This window comes from Chionomys nivalis, chromosome 26 (assembly GCF_950005125.1).
Source record: "Chionomys nivalis chromosome 26, mChiNiv1.1, whole genome shotgun sequence".
Classification (NCBI taxonomy): Eukaryota; Metazoa; Chordata; class Mammalia; order Rodentia; family Cricetidae; genus Chionomys; species Chionomys nivalis.
This window is the reverse complement of record NC_080111.1, coordinates 36,581,030-36,603,178: the sequence shown is the minus strand read 5'-3', so window position 1 is coordinate 36,603,178 and position 22,149 is coordinate 36,581,030. Positions and strand designations below refer to the sequence as shown.

The following is a 22,149-nucleotide window of genomic DNA, read 5'->3' as shown; positions in this document are numbered from 1 at the left end:
ACACACATTAAACTCAGAGTTTCTCTATAATATGACTTATTTTACATATTTGGAGGTGGTTGGGAAAAAGGATACATGACAGATTCCATTCACATGTATCTCTCCAGTATGTGTTCTTTTATGTGTTTGAAAATGATTGTGACATGCAAAGTCCTGACCACATTGATGACAATCATAGGGTTTTTCTCCAGTATGTGTTCTTTTCTGATTTTGAAGAGCATAGTTTTGAGAAAAGGCCTTACCATATTGATTACATTCATAGGGCTTCTCCAGTATGTGCTCTTTTATGATTTGAAGATTACTGTGTTGAGCAAAGGCCTTATCACACTGATTACATTCATAGGGTTTCTCTCCAGTATGTGTTATTTTATGTGTTTGAAGATGATCCTGATGTGCAAAGTATTTACCACACTGATGACATTCATAGGGTTTCTCTCTAGTATGTGTTCTTTTATTCCTTTGAAGATGACTATGATTAGCAAAGGCCTTACCAAGCAGATTAAATTCAAATGGTTTTTCTTCATTTTGTGTTCTTTTATGACTTTGATGAGTTTCATAAAGATCAAAATCTTTTTTTTTTTTTTTTTGGTTTTTCGAGACAGGGTTTCTCTGTGGCTTTGGAGTCTGGAACTAGCTCTTGTAGACCAGGCTGGTCTCAAACTCACAGAGATCCGCCTGCCTCTGCCTCCCAAGTGCTGGGATTAAAGGCGTGCGCCACCACCGCCCGGCAAGATCAAAGTCTTTATCATCTAGACTATATTCATAGGGTTTCTCTCCAGAGTGTGTTCTTTCATGCATTTGAAGATGACTGTGATAAGCAAAGGCTTTACCACATTGCTTAATTCACCACATTTTTCTCCAGTATGTATTTTTTCATTTCTTAGAAGGTGAGTGTCATAAGACAAGGTTTTAGCACAGTGAGAATATACTGAAAATTTCTCTCCAGTTTGATTTCTTTCAATCCTGTAATGATAATTGACACATGTAAAAGCTTTGCCACATTCAATACACTGTTGAACCTTATATCTGTATGAATTAATTTCATAATTTGTTCCAATTGTAAAAATGAATCAAATATTAAGGTTTTATAACTTTGTTTAAAATCATGTTTTCTTCCTTAGGGGTCATTTTGCATCTGAAAAAATATTTGTGATGATAAATCCCTTTGTGTCATGGTTTGCCATTTCATATATACCTATATCTATATTTTTTCTATGATATTTTTCACATTTTTGAAAAGAACTGCATACACTGTGTGCTTTACCAACTTTACTGCATTCATAAATTTTACTATACTATGAATCATTATACATTGGCTAAGTGAATAAGACACCAAGAAGTGCCGGGCGGTGGTGGCGCACGCCTTTAATCCCAGCACTTGGGAGGCAGAGGTAGGCAGATCTCTGTGAGTTCGAGACCAGCCTGGTCTACAAGAGCTAGTTCCAGGACAGGCTCCAAAGCCACAGAGAAACCCTGTCTCGAAAAACCAAAAAAAAAAAAAAAGACACCAAGAAGTATTTTCACAGAAATAGAACTCATGGGGCTTTTTTGTAATGTGAGGTTGGTTATGTATTAACAATGATGGTAGAAAACCAATTACTTGTATACTTGGATTTAAGTGAACAAGTATACTCTACATGGGAACTACAGTTTATCTTCTAATTGTTCTTCATGAGATGTAGGCTACATCTTTTCATATCCATATTCTCATACGCTTGTGTCAAGAGTAACATATGATATACATAGTAAAGGAAGAATAGTGAATAAAAGATTTCCACATTGAATCCTCATGGCTTGACTTGCTGTTCCTCATAGACTTGTGGTATAGATATTAAGGTTTCTCCACAACAACTGCCCCTTGACCCTTGACTCTAACTGCCACTTTCACTAAACTTAGCAAGTCACAAAAAGTAAATGAGTAATCCAAGTCTTACCATAGGCTATTGATTTAGGAGAAAGTTTGCAGCTATACTCATCACTGAAATATGTATACAGTTTTTGTCATGAGTAGCAAGAAAGAAATGGACTGGCAGATCTACTACGTAGCTCTCATGTTGTTATGACTCAAATGGTGATATCTGTTTAGTCATTGCTTCCTTGACTTTTTCTTAAATTAATGCCTTGCAAATACAATTCACATACAAGAAATTGAGGTATATGGATTTGTGAGAATTTAAAAACCATCAATGCATTTAAAGCTGTTGTGGGAGCCCATGTTGGTCCAACATAGATCCCCTAATCCGGCTGAAATGGAGTCCTGAGGAATAAAACTGACAGAGCTTACAAGGTCATCTTGGAAAAGGCCAGACTCACTCTTTATTCTCGGAACATCTTATATCTACATTTAGTGGGGGAAAACACATTAGGCTGTCTCCTAGGCAACCAGGTGCCTGGGCTTAGGTCATGTCTGCATCTAGCAGTCAGGTAGGCCATGAATTAGCATCTCTATAAGACATCCTCTTAGTAACAAAGGGAAGGAACCACCAAAACTCTAGACTCTTGAGTCATCAGCTTTAGCCAACATCTCTTCTCAGGTAATCCACATTCTAACAAAAGAAACTAGGAGCAGCACATCCTGACTTTTGTTAAGGAAGGGGCAGCTTGTCTGCAGAGCTATGTGACTAGCTCACACCAGGCTAATGGCTACTGTGCCAAACCGAAATATGGGCCTACAATCCACTCTCTCTTATTAATTTTAATAACTCCTGTGCGTCTGCAACAGGACAGACACGTCGCGCCTGGTTTGGGCAAAGTCCTCTTCATTTACCCAAATTTTTCTGTCACTGGAACAGGCATCAATTATGCACACTCCTGTCTTAGGCATCTGGGGAGAAGAAGCTTTAAACCCGTCATTGACTGCCGACCTCTGTAAAGAGAAGAGATTAGTGGAGAGAAATATACTTTTTAGGCCCTGTATATCAGCCATATCTCTTGTTAGGATGTATCATAATGATTTATGAATAATTATGCTCCCAAAGACTATATTTTTCTATCTTAAAGGAGAGTAGAATCACCTGAGTTGAAGATGTTTTTTTTGCTGGTACAGAATATCATTTAGGGTTTACTTTCTCAGCATACGTATCAACTTTCAACATTTATCGTTACAACCTCACTTTTAGCCAACTGTCAAATCACAGCAATTTACAATCATGATCTTTTCACATCATCGGTCAATACCAATCTTTAAATTTTTAATACCGTAATTTTATATTTAGCCAGTCAAAACCAGCTCTCCCAATTTTTATAATTTTATATTTAGTCGGTCAATACCAGCTCTCCAAATTATTTATAGTTTTGTGTTTTGTCGGTCAGTACCAGCTCTCCAAATTATTTATAATTTCACCTTTAGCCGGTCAGTACCAGCTCTCCAATTATTTATAATTTAACCTTTAGCCGGGCAGTGTTTAAAGCTGTGCTTATTCACACTGTTGCTTTCGATTAATTGCTCCAGGACACATTACAAACTAGTCAGAGTTACATTGTTATAAACTTGCACAAGAAAATTATCTTGCAGGTCTTCTAGAACATTGACTATGTTCCTCAGTGTTACAGTCATCCAAAATGTACCCTAAAATACAGTACCAGAATGTGTATGTTATATTATTTAATATTGTACTATTGTACAACAGTTAGCTCATTATGTTTTGTTTTTTTTTTTTTTTTTTTTTTTTTTTTTGGGTTTTTCGAGACAAGGTTTCTCTGCGGTTTTGGAGCCTGTCCCGGAACTAGCTCTTGTAGACCAGGCTGATCTCAAACTCACAGAGATCTGCCTGCCTCTGCCTCCCAAGTGCTGGGATTAAAGGGGTGCACCACCACTGCCCGGCAGCTCATTATCTTAAGTGCACCTAAGAACTATGATTGTGTTATTCATCTCATTTTCTTCTTTCTAAATCAAATTACAGAACAACATTATAAGCCAAGGAAAAGTTGTCTTCATATTTTGAAACATGAAGGAAATTCATTTTTACCTATAGAAGTGAGGTTCCTGAAGGTCTCCAGCATCACATCTTTGTAGAGATTCTTCTGGGAATGATTCAGCAAATCCCACGCTTCCTGAGTGAAGTTTATATGTAGATCATCATAGGTCACTGCCTTCAAATATATACCATACATGTGTATAATGTAAGCACGACAGTGACAACATTGGAAATGCATACTTCTTTGAAATTATAGTTGTATGATTCTGATTCTGGTGTTCCCCAGTCTTCTTCCATAATATAGGCAGTCACTTTAGAAGTAAATTGAAAAGGGGAGTCAATTCTGTCATTTCTATACACTTTGAATCGGATTCCACCTTAAAAGAACAATATCTATTAATAGGGTGAGACAAGAAAAAAGACCAACAGTAAATTGTATGCATAAGAAAGTTGTATGAAAAATTACTCATTACAGAAAGGAAAAAAGATAGACAAATGGGTATATTGGTGTATTGTGCCTTTAACCGCAACACTCAGAAAACAGAGGTTGGTATATTTGTCTCCGAGTTGAATGCCAGTCAAGTTAATGCAATCAGGTCCAGGAGAGGTGGCAGTACACATTAAGACTCTGTCTACACTGCAAACCTCAATGAAACAAACAATGGGATAGAAAAACGAACAGGCTTTTATTGAAGTTTCTACAAAGAGTTGTTTTCACTCCAGTTCTGTAGTTATCTTCCAGACCCTGAAGTATCCTAATATAAACTGCAATACCAATAACATTATGTAGAAAAAGAAATGCCTGTATAAAACAGTTACAAGTGGACAGATGAAGACCTGTAGAAATATAAATGTTGGTCATAAATAATCAACACAGACCTGGAGAGAAAGCAGATTATTTCAGCACTCTTGCTGATCTTGAATAGAGTACAATATTGCCTGTACTTACATGGGGATTACAACTATCCATTTTTCCAGGGTCAGGATTTCTGATATCCTTTGATCACTCTCATGATCAGTTATCCATATGGTACACACCCATGCAGACATATAAAACAGTCATATTGATTAAAAAAATCAAAGCAAGCATAGCAAGCAAGAAGATGTTCATACAACTGCAATTTAATGACTCAAAATACTCAGGCAGTATTAATGCTATCAATCCATGGGATGGCATCCTGGGAATCAGAGTGATACCCTCTGTCAAATTTTTTTTAAAGATTTTTATTTATTATGTATATAGGTTTCTTCCTTCATGTATCCTGCAGTACAGAAGAGGACACCAGATCTTATTACAGATGGTTGTGAGCCACCATGTGGTTGCTGGGAATTGAACTCAGGACCTCTGGAAGAGCAACCAGTGATCTATTCCTCTGAGCCATCTCTCCAGCCACCCCCTCTGTCAAATTTTAAAATTTAAGATAAGCATAAAGCTCAGCACAGCAGCATATACTTGACATAAAAAAATACCTGCATTCCAGGGCTATCATCCAATAACATAGAAACAAATAGAGCCAGGAATGATGCCACCCTTTAGTTTCAGGAATTTAGAGCCACACAATTACACAGAAAAGCAAACAAAACAACTAAAACAGCAGGTTACCAAACTCCTGAGCACTGAATAACAACTGTTTCTGCTCTATCTTATGTGATTTAGAGATCGAGCCTATAATGATGGTAAAAGCATTTCAGTATAAGTAGGAAGTTGGCTGATTAATGTCAAGCACAACACAGTAGATATAAATGTGAGGAAATTACTTAAGAGTATTTAAACTCATAGCATACAATGAGGAATTTCATCTAGAAAGGCTTCTCCTACTAAAGATCCACAGAAAATTGAAACCAATAAGGAGAGAAAGTTCTTCAAATACATGATATTTTCTGGGGGGTTGTTCATTCAATCAAGTACATTCTGAACCCAGTCACTATTGGTCCATGGTCAACAACTGAAAAAAAATCATTTTGTCATTTCAAAGATTCACATTTAATGATCCTTAAAGAAGGACTCTTAAAAGAATTACAACACTAACTCAGAATTGAGAAATAGATGTTTATTTGTTAGGGATAGACTCACAAATCAGAATCCTATGCTTGAACTGAGATCAGAAACTGACTCATGTAGCCGGGAAAAGAGGCTGAACTCATGCTCTATACTGGCATATATAGTAGGCTGTAAGACTTCCTACAACACCTCCCCCTTTGTTTAAATAAGACAGTTCTAAGCCCAATACATAATTATATACAATAAGAACAATATATTCATTAATTATCCTGTCCTAACTAAATTATGTCTTGTATAATAACTTGGCCAAGTCATGAGAGGAAAGTAACTTCAACTATCTAGTCTTCAACACCATTGAAGATCTGAGAAGGGAAATCATATTACTTGAGTAAGCAGAAAGTGCAATCAAGCAACTTTCAAAATGTGCAACAAATTACAGAGAAAACTGGCTCCCTGGGCAATCATCCAAATTCTCATTTGCAATGTTGAAGCAACCAACTTTGGCAAAGACCTAGAATAACTGATCGACCATTTAAGGAGGTAGGAAATTTTAAAAAACCATCTTATCCTGTCTTGGCAAGATTTAACAGTCCTGCTTATCCATTTTTGGATATCATGTATCTTGTCAGTGGTTGAGACATGAACATGTCTTTGCCCAAAGGCCAGTTTTGTGAAGAAGAAAACAAGCTCCAAGTGAAGTAACCAGTGTTCAACATTCTCTCGGGAATAGAATGATGCTACCAGGAACAATTGTGTCTCACTTAAACATAGCTCAAAATTATTTAAATGCCATAGTCTACAGCTGTTTAAAGTGGTTGAAGATTACCTATCTATGCAGAATATAATCTCTACAAATCTAAAGAACCTAATTATTCTAACTATAACATAAATGACTATTGACCTATAGTTCTTAATACCTATAAACTTAAAAACTAAGACTCAGAATATTGTTCAATAAACAACTGTGAAACAAATGAGGACAATGACCTCAAAATGTAAACAATATATAAGTATCTTGATCAGAGGTAGAAATGTATGTTGCAATATGATAAATATATATCAATCCATAAAAATGTTTTAAGCAGAGTTAGAAGCATGAATGCATACAATATTCAATATAATTTCACATTATATCAATATACAAGAATCTATACCAATGCAATTGCCTATATATAATAACTGACAAATTATTACTCACTATTACTCACTATTATTATTTGTGTGAGTAAGCTCACACTAATCTATTATCCCATCCAATTTTCTCATTTTTTTTTCAAAAATATCCCTCAGCCTCTAAAATTTTCTCTCCAATCTGCAACCCTAAATCAATTATAATCAACCCCTAAATGATGTCCTGAATTCTGAGAACACACTTTGTTGGGAGAGGGGACGTTGTCTTTTAGAATTACTTCCAGGTGGGGGCTGGAGAAATGGCTCAGAGGTTAAGAGCATTGCCTGCTCTTCCAAAGGTCCTGAGTTCAATTCCCAGCAACCACATGATGGCTCATAACCATCTGTAACGGGGTCTGGTGCCCTCTGCTGGCCGGCAGGTATACACACAGACAAAATATTGCATACATAATAAATAAATAATTTTTAAAAAAAAAAAAAAAAAAAAAAAAAAAAGAATTACTTCCAGGTATCATGGGGGTGATTTTCTTTCTATGGGATCCTGTGAAAGTAAAATGATGGTTAAGTTCCAAGATTACTGTCTGGTATAATTGCAAATAGTCTCTGCGTATTTGGTAAGGTTTTTCTGAGCTTCCTATTAGGAAGTCTGTCCAGAACGTTGTAAAAAGTGCATCATTTCAGCTAACCAAGTTAGAACCATCTTGAAAAACTCGTGGTACTCAAAACAGATCTTGTAGTAGCGCTATCATCATCATGATGTAATATCAACCAGGTTGAGTTGATGTTCTGGGGCCCCATCTTCTTCCTGGAAACTTCAAAATTTACTGCAGAAAAATTTATTGTTCGTTGTGAAAACCTTCAACATTAATTATATAGACATATACAGAAATATATATTCAATGACATGTACAATAGAGACAAAAATAGATATAAAGAAAATAAATTATTTTCTAAATTCTTTTTTCTTTCTGTCCCATGCTCCTGACATGAGACAGAAATTCTGAATTTTTCTTTTAACAACATGTTTGGATTTATAGAGGGAGAGAGCCAGTGTCCAACTCCAAAGACAAATCTATATATTCATAAACATTTATCCACCTACAAAAGGCACCCAAGGAAATGATAGGATAAAAGTGTAGATTATTGAATCTGCTCTTAAAATATCAAGAGGCATATATATGTATGATGAGATGAAAGGGTAGATAATTAAAATTAATTTAAAAAAGTAACTACTTATTTAAATATTTTACATTGATATAGATATGTATGCTTCCTTTTGATAGTAATTTGACATTATTTTTGTTAAAACATGCTGTCTATGATGTTATATTCTTACTCAAGATATTTTACCTAAAACAACTCACTTAAACATGTAATAAAAATGTCTAGTCTTTGAAAGTTATTATTATTAACTAATTAAGATACAAAGTACTGCATATTAGTAGTTTGTTACTTATTACAGTTAAAAGTATAATCATGTTAGGTATGTTTTCAACATTATACAGAATTTTATTATGCCTGCTGTTGGTTCTTCTTCCAGTAACCTTGATGGCAGTGAGTAACATCTGTGTTAGCCAACAGAAAAAGTAGTTATCTCAAAGTGACCCTTAAACTGTTGTTTCTGACATCTAATTACTAATCTGTCTTCCAAAGACAGAAATCTCATGATATAGATGTTCTCTTAGCAAACAGAAGAGTTCACTTGTGATGGCTCTCCAGCACCTTGTGCTTTCTTCTGGTTTCAGATAAATGCTGCTCCACTGATACCCAATCCCAAACAACGTAGAAAAATGATTTAAGGAAGAGTGAAAGAAGCAGGTGGTTGGGGATCCCTGCCTGAGAAGTGGGCCTGGGGACTTTGGGGAGGCTGGGAATGAGGACCCCCCAGCTACAGGTTCCGGGAACAGCTGGGGTGTCCCCAGAAACCAGAAGGAGTACTTTGGGGACAGCATCATTGAGGACCCAGAGCTAGAACTGATCAAAGCTTCAGGGAGTCAGGGAGATAGAGGAAGAGGATGAGAAATTAAAGGAGCTACAAAATGAGATAGAGAAGTAGATAAATAAGAATACATCCCCAAAATAAGAGGATAACCCCAGGCAATGCTGGCTCAGTGATCAAGTCTCTTGAAGAAAAGATGGAGGCTGATGCCAGTCCATCTATGTTGGCAATGTGGACTATGGTGCAACAGCAGAAGAGCTGAAAGCTCACTTTCCTGGCTGTGTTTCAGTCAACCACGTTACTACACTCTGTGTCAAATTCAGTGGCTTTGCCAAGGGGCTTGCATATGTAGAATTCTTAGACAAAGAGTCAGTGAGGACTTCCCTGGCTTTAGGCAAGTCCCTGTTTAGAGTGAGACAAATCAAGATGATTCTCATCACTACTGCAAACAGGGGTTTCCACAAATCCAATACCATGCCCAGACTACCAATTACAACATCTCCTTGTCTCGATTCTATAGTGGTTTTAACAGCAGGCCCTGGAATCAAGTCTACAGGGGCCAGGCTAGAGTGACATCATGGTATTCCCCTTACTAAAAAAAGTATTAGAATGAGAGAGGGGAAAAAAAGAAGAAAGAAGGGAAAAAAGAATTAAAAAAGAAAGAAAAACAAAAGATGACCTCGTTGGGAAAAAAAAATTAAAAAAGATATGCTGGGGGTGCTGAGAGATGGCTCAGAGGTTAAGAGCACTGACTGTTCTTCCAGAGGTCCTGAGTTCAATTCCCAGCAACCACATGGTGGCTCACAACCATCTATAATGAGATCTGGTGCCCTCTTCTGGCCTGCAGGGACACATAAATAAATAAATAAATAAATAAATAAATAAATAAATAAATAAATAAATAAATAAATAAATCTTTAAAAAAATTATACTGTGGAAGGGGGAGAGTCCCATAACTAACTATAGGGACCTGATCTGGGTGGTTGGGGAGGCCCAGGGAATGGGGCAGGTGTGACATATTTCCTCTGGAGATTCAACATGGACACCTCTCAAATGTGCAAACATTTTCCTGTTTCCCTGCTCCACTACACTCTTTGGGACTGCTCAAGGGTAGGTGGGTACAGGAGGTAGAAGGGCCATTTTTTACACAGAGTTCTGGAAGGGCACCAATCTGTTCAGCCTGTTTCCTTCCCTCATCTTCTCTCTGTCTTTTGCAGTCCCTGCCTGCTTTTGATTTCCCAGGTCTAGGTACACCTTACCCTTCTTTCCTCAGGGCTCGAAAGTCTCCAGTTTGTCTGGTGAACTAATTTGTTTGCTTTTTTGTTTATTTATCTGTCTTGAGTGTCTTTCTTTGCAGGTTTTTGTAGTAGAAAGAACTCACTCCCAGTGCAAAAAGTGTAAATTCCACTTACCCTTCGAGAAATACAGTACTTTGTTTTGGGAAGTTTTGCAGTGGTTTTTTTATCAGGTGTTTTTGTTTTGTTTTATTTTTTCTTCACAATTTCCCTTTATTTGGAGGGAATGGGAAGAAGTAGGAATAAGGAGGTGGGAGCTGGATTTTGTTTATTTTTTTAAACTCATTTACAAGGGATGGGTTTTTTTTTAAATAATGTGTCATGAAGAATGTTGTTTGTAGAAAACAAAGAAAAATGGTTTAAAATTTATTTTCTGCTACATGGATTATGGTCCAAGATGTGGATTATGCTCTATCTACCTGCCCAACACAATGCACATCTGAATTTTTCAGGGAAATGGATCTAGAAAACATTATTTTGAGTGAGGTAACCCAGACACAGAAAAATAATTATCACATTTACTCACTTATAGGTGGTTTTTAAGCACAAAGCAAAGAAAGCCAGCGTACAAACCACAATCTCAGATCTTAGACAAAAATGAGAATGCTGAGAGACTTACATACATCTAATATACATGGGAAGTATAAAGTATAAAAAGACAAGATCTCCTGAGTAAATTGGGTACATGGGACCTTGGGAGAAGGTTGAAGGGGGGAGTGGAGAGGCAGGGAGTGAAGCAAAGAAAATTGTAGAGCTCAATAAATTTCAATTAAAAAAAATCGATCATATCTGCAGAGGATAGTTGCCTAATTGCAAATTCAATGTTCCTTGACTCAAGATAACCTTCCTAATCTGTACACCCACACAAGCTGGTCTGTGTTCATTCACATAACATTAATTTACACATGCTGGGCAATTACAAACCTCTCCTGCTACCACAGTCAGGACCTTTTTCATAGTGGTGGCTCCAACAGCTGATTGCCTATGCTGTGCCCCCTGCAGTGCACACGATAATCTATTCTTCCTATTGAGGTCTGAGGACAGAAATACTCCATATGCAAATCCTTTTCCTGTGACTGCATTGGCAGTCAACTAAATGCCTCAGATGCATTATTTTATTTTATTTTAATGTATTGATTTTGTTTGAGACATGGTATCTCTGCAGCTTTGGTGCATGTCCAGAAGCTAGTTCTTGTAGACTCTGCGTGCACCACCAGTGCCAGGCAAATACATAATTTTAAAACTGTGAATTGGTACAGTCATTTAAGAACTTTGAGGGTGTAATATAGAGGACACTCAAGGTTGCCCAGGAAACAACAGACAGGGACCAAGGCCATGTGAGTCAACATAACAGAAGTTGTCTCAGAAACAATATTTCTATTGGGATGGAAATGCAGCTCTTTTAGAATTAATATGCCTTCCCACTGAGAAATCACAATACATGTTCAGAAGATTAATAAAGAAAAGTCTCTTCAATGATGTTATGTGCAGCACCAGTGCGGGCTGGAACCAAGCATCTCGGCGGAGGGTGTCCAGGTTCAATGAATACACAGAGCAGGAGGTTGAGGTGGAACAGCTTCCTTTATTGTCTTCTGGGCTGGTTTTAAAACATGGCACCAAATGAGGAGGGGGCTGCGAAGGGACTGTAACCTGACCCATGCAGGGATCAAGGACTGGTCAACATGCACTCAAAATTCCTTCCTTCCCCACTCCAGGAGCCAAGGGAATTTATTATGTTTTCCTTGCAGATAAGCACCTCAAATGGGGGCAGGAATATCAACTCGGGGCTGCAATTCCCACAATTCCCCCTACTTTATTTTATAATGAGGGGTCCTGTCTTAGGTCCTGTGAGAGAAGTACCTTCCCTTACCCGTCATAGGGCCCCCAATGCCCTGTCTTAGGTGGGGGGTCTCCCCACAGGTTGCCTGTCTTTGGAGGCCCTCATTTTTTCAGCATCTGTAGCCACACCTCATGACTTCCGGGAGAGTCATGCGACAGGCTGAGTAACACCTGACGGTGAACAAGCTCAGTAAGAGTGAAAATGTTTAAGACTCATTTTAAGAGGAGCAGGCCTACTGCCACCCCTACTAGTCCCAAGATCCCCAGGGATAAGGCACCTCCCCATCGCTGTGCCCAGCCCCCAATCTGGGTCATGGTATTCCACCATCCCTCAGCAGATACAGGTTCAACACGAGTTTCATTAATTGCAATAATTTGATGTACCAAAGAGTGGGTAAAGTTTACAAAGGAATCATTCCAAGGTCCCCTAAGGTAAGCATTAAGGCGTTGCACCTCAAAGGACATATTTTTCACTTCCATAAGGGTCACACAGGCAGAATGATAAAAATGAGAACAAGAGGCTTGTTGCACCATCCACAACACATTAATCTGTTCCTGTAATAAGGCCGTTTGCTGACTTAAATTTAACATCCCCAACTGAATATGTGAGTTAATAGTATTTTGAGTTTCTAAGGCCTGGGTAACACAGGCAGCAAGAGTGTTAACAGTCTCTGCAGTAGCTGCACTCTGGGACACGGTGATTCCTGCAATGGTGGTGGCTGTGGCTGATATGGCGATAGCTGCGATGACTGCGGCGGTGATCCCAAAGTCTCTCCTTTCTCTATACAAGGTAAGCTCTCATCCATCATGTGGGTCTTCTACCACCAGGGGAACCAGGGCAGGAATTCTCACCATCAGCATGGACTCATTCGTCGGGAACCAGCAGTTGCTCAAAAAGCAGGAGCTGGAAGAACAATTAAGGATACCATCCTCCCTGACCGACCCATTAAAGAAACAAACATAACGGGAGGTAGAACACAAGCTAGGCTGACAATAGAGAAATTCATTTCCGCAGCATAATTAATCTGGAGCGAGGTTTCAAAGATGTCCGATGTGTTCCATCGGGCTGTGGCATTGAAGGCCAAGCCCCTTTGAAGGGCTAAAGGTCTAATATTTGTACATGCACGAGGGCCACAGAGAAACATGCCTGCGAACATAGTGAAACTCCTGCCATATTTGGATTTCTATAGGAAAAATCAAAGGCCCCTCCCAAGGAGTTTTTAAAGGTAGGTCGGTGACCAAACCACCATAAATATTTATCTCCCTCCAATTTCCATGGTTCCTTAGGAGCACAATTTCCCCAAGGCAATGGTAAATATAATTTGAAGGATTATGGCGTCTTCCAACATAAGGGAGCTGGTCTCAGCGGGGTAAGGAGTCCAGAAACATTTCTTTTAAAATTTATTGGGTAAAAGATATCTCTCAATCCAAAACAGGGATGCCCAGAAGAATTAGAAGAGAAATCTCCCAGAGAATAATTACTAAGGACCACACATGGTACAGAAAGGGATACACAAGGCATCACTGAAATATTGTTAATCCTCCAGAAGCAGAGTGCATGGGATATATCAAACATTAAATTACCCAGTGAGGATCTTTCTAATGCTGTATTTGCTGCAGGAACTCCAAAGGTATAATTGGTGGAGTAAAAGGATGGAAAAACAGAGCTTATTTTACTTACCGGCATCAGTATGGGTGGAGTCCTCACCAGTGCCCATCTCAAGCCTCCCTCAATGTTCTTCACTTGAACCCATATTTTCAGGGCCAGTAGGGCCCGACTCCACCGGCCGAACATTCCGCTCTGGCACACAGATGGGTTTTTTGGTGCCTGGAGGGAAGACACAAATGGCTCCCCTCACCCTAGCCAGCATAGGTGTGGGTGATTGCCATTGTCCCGTAATACTATCCTTCCATATAACCCAGCCCAGAGATTGGGAGGGTTTCTGCCAATGTCCTTCCATTGCTGATAGACCTTGTTTATCTACTGTTAGAAAATTTAAAATGTAAAAAATTGTATATAATTGGGTATTTGGGGAGGTGATATACTCCCCCTTCTTTATTTTACAAAAGAACTGTTTAAGGGTAGCATGTGTGCGTTCCACTATGGCCTGTCCTGTAGGATTATGTGGAATTCCAAAGGTATGTGTAATTTGTTGTTCTTGGCAAAATTTTGCAAACCATTGGCTGATATAAGCCAGTCCATTGTCTGTTTTGAGAAAGTCTGGGATGCCCATATAGGCAAAAGTCTGTAGGCAATGGGCAATAATGTCCTTAATCTTTTTCCCTGAATGTAAGGAGGCATAAATTACCTTGGAATAAGTATTTACAGAGACATGTAAAAATTTAAGTCTACCAGCTTGGGACAAATGGGTAACATCCATCTGCCAAGGTGGTTAGGATGGAGGCCTTGAGGATTAACACCTTCATTGGAGGCATTATGAAATGGAACACAAGCTGGACATTGGAACATGATTTGAGTAGCCATGGCTAGAGAACAGCAAGAGTGAAACTTTAGAGAAGAGGCATTTAAATGATACTTTTCATGAAGATGACGGGCTCGTTGTTCCTCAGAAAGGAACAATGCCATTGGGTAGGTGAGGGAATCAGCAAGCTTATTTCCATCTGCCAAGGGCCCTGGCAAATCAGTATGGGCCCGAATGTGGCCAACAAAGGCAGGAAACACTCTTTGGCATATAAGACTTTGTAGTTGAACCAAAAGGTGGAAAACCTGAGAGGTAGATAATATGTATGGTGAGGTTTCCAATGGCCCAACAATCCTTGCCACCATATACTATCAGTATACAAGTTAAAGCGTTGATCCTTGAAAAGAGAAGAGGCCATAAGGCAGGCCGTGAGTTCTGCCGCTTCGGCAGAAATTGGAACTAGGGGCTGCTTTTCTTTAATTGAAACAGGGACTACCACTGCATAGCCCTTGGAAGAACTGTCAGTGAACACTGAGTGCACTCCCTTAAGGGGGGAGGTTTTAATAATTTTTGGAAAAATAACAGGATGATTCTTAAAAAAGAAAATTAGACGGGAATCAGGATAATGGTTATCAAAAATGGCTCCAGTGATAGTGATGAACAAGGTCCATCCATCTTGAACCCTCTGTAGCCTTGCTATTTCTTCCTTTTGATAAGGGATTAGAAATTTATTTGGGATCCTGCCAAAAACTTGTAAACTAAAATCACATGCCTCCCAAAGAAGCTGTAGCACCATTTCATAATATGGAGTCACCACCTTCCTAGGGGAAGCGAGTAAATGTAGCCAATAAATTGGTCCTCCTTGCCAAAAAACTCGAGTAGGAGAAAATTTTGAAGAAAAGACCATGAAATAAAAAGGGTGGGCATAATCGAGGTGGCAGAGATATGCCCACTCAAGAGCATTAAGCAAGGCATATAGGGCTTCTTTTGCCTCTGGAATCAGGATCCTGGGGGAGGCAGGGGAAGGGTCCCCAGGTAGCATGTCATAAAGGGGCTTAAGTTCCTGTAGGAATGGAAAGGGAGGAACGGTTCCATTGAACATCTCCCAATAATTTCTGCCAGTCATGGAGGGTCTGCAAATGAGAGCAATCCAGCTGCAGCCTCTGAGGCTGAAGCCCAATGGATTGGATTTGAAAGCCCAGATAGGAATGGGGGGGCTGCATCTGCACCTTCTCTGAGATCACAATGAATCCATGTCCCTCCAGAAGGGTCTGTAACTCTGCAAACATTAATAAACTTTCTTCTTTTGTTGGTACTGCCAGAAGTATATCTTTTATATAAAGGACATTATGGAAGGAGGAAAGCTTAATCCTAAGTGGATCCAAACAAGATACAACATATATTTGACAAACTGAAGGACTGGCAGCCCTGTCCTGGATTGTTAGGGTCAGGAATTTTTATAACAGGAGCAATCAATGGGCGGCACTTAATGCCTCCGCGGGGAGCCTCCTCCTAGTGGAACCTCCTCAGAGCCCAACCAAGTGGGAGGGATGGAGAGGTCCTGAATGCCTCAGAAAGAGGATAGGGAGGGGACTTGTCCTGCTCCCCAGAGGTCCCCTTTGTCTTTTCTTTTAAATGGGCCTTGCGTAATTCCCACTGCAGAGCTGCGATTTCTCCCTCCAAAACTTCATCTTCTGAACCTGTTGATTCCCCCAAGCTCTCTTCAAAATCAGACAAAGAAGGGTAGAGGCGTGTTTGCGCTGAAGAATTTTGCTTGGGACGAGCTCCTAAACTCTGAGAGGAAACTCCGTCCAGTGATTCACTTCCCTCCCCCCTGTCTGGAGGTTTTCACTTTCTTTTAATCTTTCTCTCCTCTACATTACAGGGCCTCCCCTTAGCAGGCTGAGAGAGCAGTTCTGCCTCCGTATCAGAGGCAATATCAGAACAAAGGGAAGCCTTAGTCTCACTGTCTTGAATCTCAGATAACACCTCTTTTTTTGCTTGCAAAGCCTGCTTAACTCGGACTTTCTCTGTAAGCAAAGCATCCCTGATCAGTCTCCAAAGGGAGAACATGGCCATTGGCAGAACCTCAGGCCCCTCCTCTCTCAATGTTTTTCTGAAGATCCCTGAGGACCTGTTCCCATTCAGAAATATTGAGGGCTCCACTGGTGATGAACCAAGGACTCCACGTCTCTAAAGTCTTAGTTTTTACAGCTGTTAACTGTTCTTTCAATAATCTCTTTAACAGAAACTTTAACTCCAATTTACTCATAATATTTCCCATATTAATTAATTAATTAACTTTCTTTTTATATAATTCCCCCAATGCTTCCCGGCCAACTTATGGGACGACCCAGTCCTCTGTACCTCACTTTCCGATCTCGGTTGGGACGTCCAGATGCCGCGCCAGTGCGGGCTGGAACCAATAGTCTCAGCGCAGGGTGTCCAGGTTGAATGAATACACAGAGCAGGAGGTTAAGGTGCAACAGCTTTTTTTTATTGTCTGCTGGGCTGGTTTTATAACATGGCACCAAATAAAGAGGGTCTGCGAAGGGACTGTAACCTGACCCTGGCAGGGATCAAGGAACGGTCACCATGCACTCAAAATTCCTTCCTTCCCCGCTCCAGGAGCAGAGGGAATTTATTATGTTTTCCTTGCAGATAAGCACCTCAAATGGGGGCAGGGATATCAACTCGGGGCTGCAGTTCCCACACTGGCATAAATGGATATTAACATGTAGAAAGAAGAATGAAAATTGATCCGTTTCTCTCACCATGCACAAAACTCAAGTACAAATAGATCAAAACCATCAACATAAAGTCAGCCACACTGAACCTTATAGAAGAGAAAGTGGGAAGTACACTTGAATGTATTGGCACAGGAGAACACTTCCTGAATATAACCCCAGTAGCATAGACACTAAAACAATTACTAAATAAGATCTGAAACTAAAACGCTTCTGTAAAGCAAAGGACATGGTCAACATGACAAAAAAACAGCCTACAGAATGGGAAAAGATCTTCACCAACCCCACATCAGACAGAGGTCTGATCTCCAACATATACAAAGAACTCAAGAAATCGGTCATCACAAAAGCAAATAATCCAATAAAAAATGGGAGTACAGACTTAAACATAGAACTCTCAACAGAGGAAACTAAAATGGCTGAAAGACACTGAAGAAAATGCTCAAAATTTTTAAGCATCAGAGAAATACAAATCAAAACAACTCTGAGATTCATTTTTACACCTGTAAGAAAGATCAAAAACACTGATGACAACTTATGCTGGAGAGGTTGTGGGGAAAAGGGAACAATTCTTCATTGCTGGTGGTAATGCAAATTGGGACTGCCCCTTTGGATGTCAGTGTAATAATTTCTCAGAAAATTAGGAAACAACCTCCCACAAGACCCAGTAACACCACTTTTGACAATTTATTAAAAGGATGTTCAATAGTGCCAAAATGACATATGCTCAACTATGTTCATAGCAACATTGTTTGTGATAGCCAGAACCTGGAAACAACCTAAATGTCCCTCGACCAAAAAATAGATAGGAAAAATGTGGTACACAGCAGAAAATAACATCTTGAATTTTCCAGGCAAATGGGTGGAACTAGAAAACATCATTTTGAGTGAGGTAACCCAGACCCAGAAATAACATGTACTCACTCATAAGTGGTTTTTAAGCATAAACCAAAGAAACCCAGTCTACAAATCATAATCTCAGTGAGCCTCAACAACAATGACACTAAGAGAAATATACACACATCTAATCTACATGGGAAGTAGAAAAAGACAAGTTCTCCTGAGTAAATTGGGAACATGGGGATCTTGGGAGAGAATCGAAGGGGAGGGGAGCAGAGAAAAATGTAGAGCTCAATAAAAATATATAAAAAATGACGCTTCAAGGCATAGGCAAAATTTTTACATAAAATCTGAAATAACTTGGGAAAGGATTCTAAACACCCAAAGAGCATAGTGAAACAAAGCTTCTTTGTAACTGCCTTTTTTGGTGGGCTGTGTTTGATAGCAGTGACCAGAGGCTTGTCTCCTTTAACAGAGGGCTTCCTGTCTCAGCATTGGTGACAAACAAAGCAGCTCTTTTAAGAGATCCTAAGTTTGCTGATTGTGTGTCTTCTTTCTCCACCTGAGGGCCCAGGCTTTGATCCTGCTGGCCACTCTCCCTGTCTTTCTGTAATTAAAAGAATGTGTGGAGCCTGATTTGATTCTCTAAGACAGACTCTCTCCAGTGTGAAGGCCATTAATTTACAGGTGGCTGCTGCCCCTCTCTGGTCTTTTGTTCAATATGGCTGCCTCTTGAATAGTTTCTGGGCACCATTATGGGGAATTACCTTCAAATCCTTTCCTGAAATATCTTTTCTTAGTCAGTACACTGATCTACTTGGTTACATTCAGTATAACCTATTGAAATTTACCACAATGATAGTCTGCGACCAAAGATAGTCTGACTTCTACTGTGCAATAGTGTTTCTTGCACTTCTAATTTTGTGTCCAATTTATTGATAGTTCGAAATGATGAGTTAGTTAAGTGCATCATGGTTAAATATAGTATATAAATAAAAGTAAGGATAAAAGAAATTTTTGATGTGTCAGCCTACAAAAGTGATTTTTTTTTTTTGAAACAGGGTTTCTCTGTGGTTTTGGAGCCTGTCCTGAAGCTAGCTCTTGTAGACAAGGCTGGCCTCGAACTCACAAAGAACCACCTGCCTCTGCCTTCCGAGTGCTGGGATTAAAGGCGTGCGCCACCACCGCACAGCAAAATCTAAAAGTGATTTCTTTACTGTCACTACAAGGTAGTGCCACCAATAAATGAAAACAATGTGGCTGTTCTGACTAGCCAATTATAAACCACCTACAACCTAGTGTGGCACATGAATGAATACATGCATATATCCAAGAATATGTGCACATGAAAGAAATGATCTCACTAGTCTTCACAATGTGACATAAAGCGTACTTGTGCAGATAAAGACATTCATTAAATTGAGGAAAGGGATTGAAGTAAGACAGCAAGAACTCCCAAAGGCTTGCAAATCAGTTGGTAGTCTGAAATGACTGCATAAGAAAGCTTCCTTTGGAGTACTGCAGATGATTTAAAAGCAATCAGCTGAAACTTATTTGTTTCTTAAACATGCACCACTGCCAAATGTAATATTTTTGTACAAATTCAGCAATGTGAAGGTTAAATCATGTAGGAAACAAACCCAAGGCCATTTTCTTGTGTTCTCTTCTACTTGTTTGAATTGTGGAATATTATAGAGGTCACTGTTCATTTAATTTCAAAAGAATACTCTTGCTTCCCTTTAAGAAGTAATACTATTTGAGTAACTATTTAAATAATATAAAAGCATGTGTAATGGTATTATGTATTGCTCTGGTAATTACATCTTAATCATATATTAACTGGTATATTAAAATATTAATTGTTTAAACAGTATGCAAAGAAAAAATGAAAGGGTTACTATCTAAAGTGGGTTATTTCAACAAAAGAAAACAAAGACTCAATTGTATAAGATTAGCATATTTTTGTCAAACTATAATTATTGTCATTAATTAAATTCAAACAAAACAGGCGGTCTGTTTCTTTGTTTTTACTTCTTCTGTAGTATAAATCTTTGGCAAAAATTTCTCAAACTAACAAAATAAAGGAATTTCCTGCATTTTTACATTATAATAGAACATTTGCAGCTCATCTTTATAACAAACCTTTCTACAAAATTCTTGATACTTTTGTTCTCTACATACCAACTAAATGAACATAAAAAACATTTAAAAGTGATTGCCTCAGCTAGATTCATTTTTTCTACCCCTCATTTTTCATTGCTGAAGTTCTCAGTTCCATCTGATTTATGAGGCTGCACTAGTTGATTAAAAACAGATGGAAGAAATAGGTGGTTTGACATAGCCTAAGCTGTAATTACATTTTGTTTTATGACGAACACAATACTGACTGTGACCATACTTCAGGAGTGCATGAGCTTGTTGACCATTGTTGTCACCATCCATTTTGTTTTAGCACAGTGGCCTCATGAGGCACAGCACTGTTCCTCTATATGCGAACATTTAGGTCATTTGTACATTTAAGCCACCAAGGAAATACCTGCCATAAACATGAGAATCCTATACTTTTTCATTCTAATTTCAATAATATGCATAATATGCCGAGAAGATTGCTGTGATCTACAGTAATTTATGTCATTTTATGAGTACTCTGTATATTATGAAGACAAATAAACACAGGACTATAAAGAGAATGTCTAGGCATTACAAGTCACTGTGTTTCCTATGGTAATGGTGCTGGCCCATGGGGGTATATGTCCAAATTCACCAGAATATATACACTAAATACGTGTAATTTTACATCAACTCTAACAATGCAACATGATGTCATTTAATTTTAGTTGATATCTGTGGGAAATCCCAATCTCCTGCTATCAGAGTCTATATCCCATGATACTACACAATCTCATGTCACATTCAGATTCATTGTTAAATTCTGGAAAGTGCATTATTTTCACTGTTTGTTTTTTCATTTACATAATATTGAGTGTATAATCTTTTAGATAAAAATAACAATGTATTCTTTGTCACTATCCTATACTGCAGTCTTCTTTCTATGTCTCTTTACATTATTTTCCAAATCCATATGCAAGAATGTTTACAGTCCAGGGTGCATGATCAACACATGAATGAACAGAATCACACTCTGTCTTATGGTCATCAAACTCCCAGAAGATCTGTCAGCTCAGCCAACCTGCTCCTCCTGTTCAGAAGGCAATGCACCTCCACTTCCCATGGCATGACTTATGGTCTTCCTCACATTTTCCCAAGAGCATCATAAACAGAAAACTAGAATAATCCCCAGTGGTGCCCCTTTGTATCACCCTTCTGGGCCTCAGGATCATAGCAGCTTCCCTGATAGATGAACAGAGATCAAATGATTAGACTGCACAGGCTTCCCAACTATGGCCTTCCACCCTAGGGGAAGACAGGAGTCTTATCAAGGAAATTTGAATTTTAGTAGAAACTCTTGTCAGTCTCTCAGTGCACTTCCTGTTCTTCTTTCAAGATACAGTGTTCCTTGTGTGCATATTCTACTACACACTCAATGTTCAGTGCAGATTATCCTTTGCATAATAACTCATAAATCCTGATGCCAAACAAAGGTCACTTTTAAACAGTAACTTCTGTTAAAGCAAAAAGAGGCCATGATTAGAAAACTGTTGTAATATGAGTGGCAGGGCTGCATCCCCAGCACCCAGCCGCCCACATGACTAGCTTATGCCCCGAAATAATTACACGGAAACTGTATTCTTTTAATCACTGCCTGGCCCATTAGTTCCAGCCTCTTATTGGCTAGCTCTTATATATTGATCTAACCCATTTCTAATATTCTGTGTAGTACCACGAGCTGGCTTACCAGGAAAGATCTTAACCTGCGTCTGTCTGGAGTGAGAGAATCATGGTGATTGCCTGACTCGGCTTCTTTCTCCCAGCATTCTGTTCTGTTTACTCCACCCACCTAAGGGTTGGCCTATCAAATGGGCCTAGGCAGTTTCTTTATTAATTAACCAGTGAAC

At 39.0% G+C, this 22,149-nt stretch overlaps 1 pseudogene; it reads left to right on the top strand.

Moving 5' to 3' along the window:
- LOC130866881 (polyadenylate-binding protein 2-like) overlaps positions 1-9,585 on the top strand; it is a 31,792-nt pseudogene extending 22,207 nt beyond the window's left edge.
- The last annotated feature ends 12,564 nt before the right edge of the window (positions 9,586-22,149 follow it).